Source organism: Atractosteus spatula (genome assembly GCF_055471065.1).
Source record: "Atractosteus spatula isolate fAtrSpa1 chromosome 16 unlocalized genomic scaffold, fAtrSpa1.hap1 SUPER_16_unloc_2, whole genome shotgun sequence".
NCBI lineage: Eukaryota > Metazoa > Chordata > Actinopteri > Semionotiformes > Lepisosteidae > Atractosteus > Atractosteus spatula.
The window spans coordinates 1,297,720-1,304,955 of NW_028296632.1; the positions used below are offsets into that span (position 1 = coordinate 1,297,720).

At 46.7% G+C, this 7,236-nt stretch overlaps 1 non-coding gene across 1 annotated transcript; it reads right to left on the reverse strand.

Annotated features, from left to right (window-relative positions):
- Window positions 1-539: 539 nt before the first annotated feature.
- trnag-gcc (transfer RNA glycine (anticodon GCC)) lies at window positions 540-610 on the reverse strand. Its single transcript has one exon. It is a non-coding gene; the product is annotated as a tRNA-Gly (tRNA).
- Window positions 611-7,236: the final 6,626 nt, after the last annotated feature.

A 7,236-nucleotide genomic window follows, 5' to 3' on the forward strand; every position in this document is an offset into this window, starting at 1 on the left:
CAAAAAATGGAATTCAGGGAAGTTTCTTTTGTCCTTCTTTGAATAGAAAGCCCTGCAATTCAGTGTACGGGCTTTCTCGTGCTGTTTAATGGTTCTTCAAAAATTCAAATTCAAATCCTACACTGGCCTGAAGTGCCCCCCCATTTCACAGCATTTTTCAGCTGATTTAAATGTACCTAAAGGAGAAGCATTATTGAAGACCATCAATTACCAAGAGCTTTTGTCAAAGGTTTTGGTGGTCACTTTTAATGACCACAGAGAGCTATGACCTCGGTTTTACATCTCATCCAAAAGACAGCGCCTTTTTACCACACAGCGTCTCCGTCACTATACTGGGGCATTGGGACCCGCACAGACGTCAGGGTGAGCGTCCCACCGCTGGCTCCATTAACACCGCTTCCAGCTGTAAGCTTTGCTTTTCCCTGTAGGTCATCCTCATCCGGGTACTATCCTGGCTCACAGCTTCTAAGCTTCAGTGGGTTTTCAGTTGCGAGTTGAAAGGGGATGCAAGTGATGGAGCCGCTCGCTGCAAAAGCCACTGCATTGGCCAGGAATCGAACCCGGGCCTCCCGCGTGGCAGGCGAGAATTCTACCACTGAACCACCAATGCACGCTGCAAGGGTCTACAAAAAAGACGCTTTTTTACCACTCTGTGCTGGATGTTGGGTCCCAAGGGAACTTCTGGACGAGTGAGAATTTTCTGCTATCAAAATTTGGTTTCGGAGACTTTTGGCAGCCTACAGATGCAGCCATTCAAAATGCGTGGGCGATACCGCATTATTTTGCGGTACGCTGTACGCAGTCTACCGCAAGCTACCGGTAAATACCGCGAGTTACCGTAAATTCTCCTATAATACGACAAGCAAAATAATAGTATCCGGAATTTCCGCAAGGTGGAGCTAATAAAGCTCAACCTCTCATGTTTGAGCTGTGGCCAAAGTCTTTAACGAAGATATTACTAATAGTATTAATAATGAATGACCTTGGACAAGCTGTAAGTGTAAACTCAAAGTATTGCCCTGGTCAACATTCTTTTTTTCATTGACCGTCTTTGTAAAAGTAACACCACAGCATTTCGCAATCACGCATTTGTTTCCAATCATGCAAAGTACAGTAATTTTTGAGAATCGATTCACCATGCCTTTCACATGCTCATAAAAGAGATTGATTTAGGAACATAAACATATTACCGTATGAAAACTGTACTGTATACAATATGTATATGTATATTTAATGTCTTAACTGTGCCCGTTTAAGTATTGAATATTCATATCTGATTTTACCACTGAAGGGAAATCTTAGTAGCTGAGCATAAAAAGAATAGGAGCATACTGCAACGCGTGTGAAGGCCATAAACGATATTAATTTTGGAACATAAACATAGAGTATATGGCTGGTCTCGGTACTTTAAAGAAAACATACACGAAACATGGTTTCATTATGACCAGAATCGGTCTTGAGATATTTTTAACTTGATTTACAGTATTTGAGAGGTATGTCTTAACACCGATACTACAGTGCTTAAGTACTGCTCACGTATATGTTTCTAGGTTTATATTATGCATTTCATACGGTCAAATTACTTTTGAGCAACTAATAAGAAGCGCGAAACGGTATGCGTTTTAGTTTCGTTTTGTGCTGGGACCCGTGGATTGATTAGAGATATCAAGTACATACAAGTCATTTTTTAAATGTTGTAGTTCGTCTTGAAAAAATGTTACGAGTACATCATCTATCAACAATTACACAGGTCACAACATTTTGGTTACGTAATATTATTTTCTAGATTTCACGTTGTGAATATATGATTTGGGCAAACAGAGCCGCAAAGAAGTACATTATGGGTTGTTGTTGTTTTTTTTGCAGTTTTATCTAGAACAAGCGATGCTTAAACCTTTGTCTGATTCTTGTGAAACTATCCACACGACAGTTACAGGACCTAGGAGTTGACTTCAGTGATGTCACTGATGGGATGTTTCTAAAAATCCATCCTCTGTAAAACGTCTTCTCTAGTTGTCCTGCATATGTATTCGCTAATGAAGCTGTGTGTTCTGAGCCTGGATCTCTACATTTCTGTATGAACCAGCTTAGAGGGCTAAAGACAGCTTGTGTTTAAATTGAGTGTAAGGCAATTTATGCTTCTAAAGTCATGGTCAGCATTTATTATTGTACTGTGCTGTAAACTTGTTCTGTGCCTAGTCACATTATTTTATAGCGTTTTTATAGTGTTATCAAATCCGGTGGCGCTGTGTGTTAGTTTCCTGACTCCCATGTCACATGGTCTGTGATTGAAACCTGTGAAACCGGTTTAATTCGTCACAGCCAGCACTCCGGCAGAGAGGGGGTTGTACTCGTAAAGTAGAAGCAGGCGAGATTTCCAGCGAAAGACACCTCCCCCCCACCCTCATACGATTCAAATTGTTGTAATGTTTCATAGCCATTCAGGGATGCCAAATATGTAACGTTGTGGCTCTCTGAAGGCACTAGTTCTGTAGGGTTTGGGCATTTACTGAGACAATTATTAATTGTAGCAGTAAATCTCAAAGTTGATTCTTTTGATGGCTTTAGAATCCAACCATGCGACATAACTCAAACAACGCACACGCACAGGTACTAATACACGAGGATACATTTATTAATACATAGAATATGCATGTAAACCTAACAGATCTTATCGAGAGGGTTATCAGAATACAAAAGGTATATATTCAATCAGTTACAAAGAGTTACATATATCAAGAGGACATACGTTCAGTATATCATTCATTAAGACCGTTTCGTAAAGTGAACTTGGTTACAACTTCTACATTAGATACCCAAAACAAGTACATAACTCTTAGGAATTAAATTGATATCAACTGGTTGGGATAACAATTGAATTCTCGAGCTGTAATGCATTGAAGTTGAATACTCATCCAATTTCTGGGGATTCAGATCTCCTGCGGGCACAAAGAAACAGTTGCAGGCTGTTGCTGTCCAATCCGCGCTGTCTGGCTCGGTGCCAGGTTGTGTTGTGCGGCTCGCGACAGTGCGCTGCTGATGCTCACTGACCGGCTAGTTAGTGTTGGTTTTAACTAGCAAAGTTTGTGCACAGGAGAAAAGATGACTGTGGGTCCCAGCAAGTCAGGAAGAGGACCGGTTCGCTCCTGACGAAGAGCTAGTTCTGAATAGTGATTCAGCTGTCCACAGTTCTGACCTGTTCACGAGGCCTGCTGCTGGTTACTCTCTGGCAACCTCCACTCTAGACTCTTAGAACAAAGGAAAGTTCTGGCACTCGGACACACTGGCCGTTCCGTGGTTGTCCGGGCTGAGTTTCAGGATGGTCAGGAGGCGTGCTGCGAGAATGTCCTGCCCTTGGGAGCCTTCTGCTCCTGGGCCGTCCTGCCCTGGAATTCTCCTTTGAATTCCCTTTAGAACAGTCCACAGAATCCTCTCCAGAATCTTACTGAATCTTACTGAATCTCCCCTTCTGAATCTCCAGGCCTGTGTTGCCTGTTTTTACCTGGAGGACCTTCAGCTCGTTGATTGGCTGAAAGTTCCATGGGCATCAGAGTCCCACGTGGGTTACTCAGCCCTACCAGTCCCTGATTGGTTGATCAAGGTGAGATATGAGTCACTTACTCCTGACACTTAGTAATGCAGTCCAGATGTCCAACTGGCACTCCCTAGACAGATAGGCGCCAATGGATGACCATTGATCATGATAGCCAGACTTAGCTAAGTGCATCCCCCTTTGGGAGCTGTCCTAGGAAACCTTAAATCACCCTGCACTAATGGTCTCTCTGTGGCTGCACCACAGAGATGAACAGAGAAATGGGGCCTCATTTGGGAAGCTCAGAAACACTTAATTCTGCCTTATTATTAAGCCTCGCCGCTACATATCCCCCCTTTTTGAAGGTCACGAGGTCCTGAGGCATTGTTGCCTTCAAAACAAAACAGAGTTAAGTGATGTCCCTTGCCATTAGAACATTAATCTTAAATGTCCACATTACTCCTCGAGAATTCATACCAGAACCAGCATTGGATACAAACAGGATGAATAACATCTGGAGTATGTATAAACACGGTAGGAGACATTATCTAAGTCTAGGAATTACACATCAGGAAGCTCACTGTCAATATCTGATACCTCTGTAGTAGATATTTGGGGAGAAGTCACTTCCTTTCTTTTGACATGCTACCTTTGACTCATTCATGCTACCCAGAGTACATCTTGATGTAAGAGTACAGCTTTCAGAGTACACTGTCAGTCATTATCCAGCTTCCCAGCAGCAGTGTTACAATAACACCGGTTCCTGTTCCCAGCCCCCCTGATGAACCACAACACCTGTGTTGGGCACCTGCCAGGGTGGTTTGGAGGTTTGTTCCATTAAAGCAAACTCAACTACCTGTACCTCTTCAGGGCCTACTGTTTCTTGGATTTCTATCCAATTCAATAGTGTGGCACCTGAAGGTATCCATGACCTCAAGTATGGTCTTATGTTGTCTGGTTCCAGACAGTACAGTGTTAAGTCACCAAGCTGTACTATGGCCTCCTCGGGAACTTACAGGAAACTGTTTGGTTAGGTAGCTGCTTTGTGGTAGCTGTATCATACCTGTCACAAGTCATAGTGTCAGTTAAATGTGGTGTGCTGACCAGCCATTTACTTCCCACCTGCTCTTCATGGGGTTCATTAACCTCCCTCTGCTCGTTAGTAGCTTTACACCCTTCATTGGTGAATCGTTTAGACACAGCCAATGGATAGCTTTGGTAGCCATACCCATCTCAAGATTTGGAACCAAATTCAATCTTGGATTGCCTTCTGGGTGAGCTATGAGCGTTGGGGTTAATGTCACATACTCCTCTACTGAGAAGAGTGGAATCAAGTGGGTTGGGATTTTGTGCCGTGGTTAGACTGGCTACAGTGGCACCAAGCTCCCTTAACAGGTCTTGTGTCAACATTCTGGCCTGTTGCACACAAGCATAAACCCACTGTATAACACCAACAATCATGTCCACTGGTTGGGGAATAAGGTTTAACCCTGTTGCATAGGAAGTTGCCTGTAGGATTTTCCCTAAGCTTTCCAACTTTTGCTGCTGTTGATACAGTCTGTCACTACCTTCTGGCATCTCTGACACCTGCCTTCTTGGGGCAGTCAGGGTGAGAGTGCCAGTAGCACACAAACCTACCAGAAAAAGCAAACGTGCAACAGTGGCGGCAGCAATCAGTCCTCCCAAAAGTCTTTTCGGGTGGCTGACCCCAGTCATCTCCTTCTGAGTGACTGTTGTCTTTCTAAGCTGGCGCAGCATGTACATGGTGTCTTTCTCAGTATGCCATGTGGCATCTTGGGCACCAACATCCTGGAAATCTGGGGAGATCTGACGCAGCGGCTGATGCTGCTCCTCCATTTCCAGGGCATCTGCTTTTTCGATTTGTTCATGCCTGTGCTCTAGGAAACCTGCAGGGGGCGGTGCAGCGGTGGAGCATGCCTGACCCTTGGCTGAGTGGTCATCTGGAGCACCTGAGTGATCTGGGATTGTTACCCCATTCTCACTGTTCAGGTCCACCCTGCACACTTCCTGATTGAGGAATCCCTCTATCGGCATGTTTACAATCGTTCGCTGGGCGTGGGTGTAGGACACCTGCTCGCTCCCCCCTTCCCTCGCTAGGGGTTCAGGGAGCTGCCCCAGCACTGGGATAGCTAGTTCATTGTCTTTGAACTTACTATCACCCACCAGGCCCATGTCAGTGCAGGCGGGGATTCTGACACCCCTCTTTGCGATGTCCTGCACTGGCAGGCGGGTGACTTGACCATCCAGCTCCAGTCTGGCTGAACCACTGTTGGTCAGACTCAGACTGACAGACTGAGCTGGTGGCTGTAAGAAAACCGGCTCGGCTTTCATTCCCTGTCCCTTCTGGGGGACTGGGTGTGTTGGCAACCCTGCCGTTGAGGCAGGAACAATCAGGTCAGTCTCACTCACTACCTGGTAGTTGTGAGAAATAATGTTACCTGACTGCAGGTTCCCTGGGTCACAGCAGAGGGAATCGGCATCTGGGATCAGGTGTGTCCACAGCGCAGTAGTCTCAGCGTCCAGCTGGACCTCCTGTCTAACCTGTGAATGTTGCACCAGGGGCACCTGGTGGTGGCCCTGTGACAGCTGCTCAAGCAGATCCTCACTAATAGAGGACCTCTCAGGGCTAAGGGTGAGGGCTACATCACCAACCTGCTCTCCTGCCATCTGGATCCCTTCCACCACTGCGGGGTGGTGGTCCTGACCCCTCTTGGGTGCCAGGGTGCACAGGGAAAGCTCCTTTTCATCGCCAGGTGGGGAGATCTGCTCCTCTTTAGGGATGTAAAAGGGGTGTGCTTTACCTGGTGGATCAGGCGGCTGCTTGGAGCACCGCTCCTGTGGCATGGAGGCTGTTGTGACCTTGGCCAGGGCACGACTTCCCTGTATATCTGGGAAACAAGATAATATTTTTATTTCTTGTCCAGAGGGAACAGAAGGAATCTCCGCATAGGCTTCTGTGTTCGGTGGGCACTGTGTGAGCACAGTCTGCCTCTTGGCCCCCCTTTCCTTCTGTACAGAAGGCTTAGGAGCCTTGACCTGTTTCCACACTTTGCCTTTCTGGTGATCCACCAAAGGTTCCACTCTGAGTCACATGCCCTTTTCTTTTTCAACCCGTTTGAGCTTGCCGTGTGACATCAAACACCTTTCAACCTCAGTGTCAATCAGTGTCTCACTGGGTAAGACATCTCCCATGGCAGCCTTGAGGTAAAAGCTTCCTGCTTTTCCTCTGTGTTTTACTGCCTGCTCTGTGACTTCAGGGGTGGAGTCAGCACTCGCTTGGGAGTGGCTGGCCTCATCCAGGCAGGAACCCTTCCGCTCAATCAGATAGACTGAGGGAGTGGGAGGGGGCGGGTCTCCGCCTCCTCCAGTGGAGAGTATCAGCTCATTCACGCTTCCGGCAGCCTTGGGGAGCGGTTGTCCCTGTCCTAATAAAGCTTGTTCAAGCCTGGCCAGGCGGGTGGCTACTGAATCCTTTTGTTCAGCTTTTTCTAGCCCTTTCCCTCCCCCGGTGCTCTCATGGCACTTAGGACGCTGGGTGCGGTCCTGTGTGCCTGCTTTGGAACGGGGCTTAGCCAGCTCAGGAGCCTGTGCTCCTTCGAGCAGGGGGGAATTAACCCTGCTGGCTCTGACGGCGAACACAGTCGCTTTAGCAGCTTTTTGCTCAGAGCGACTTTGGACATCAT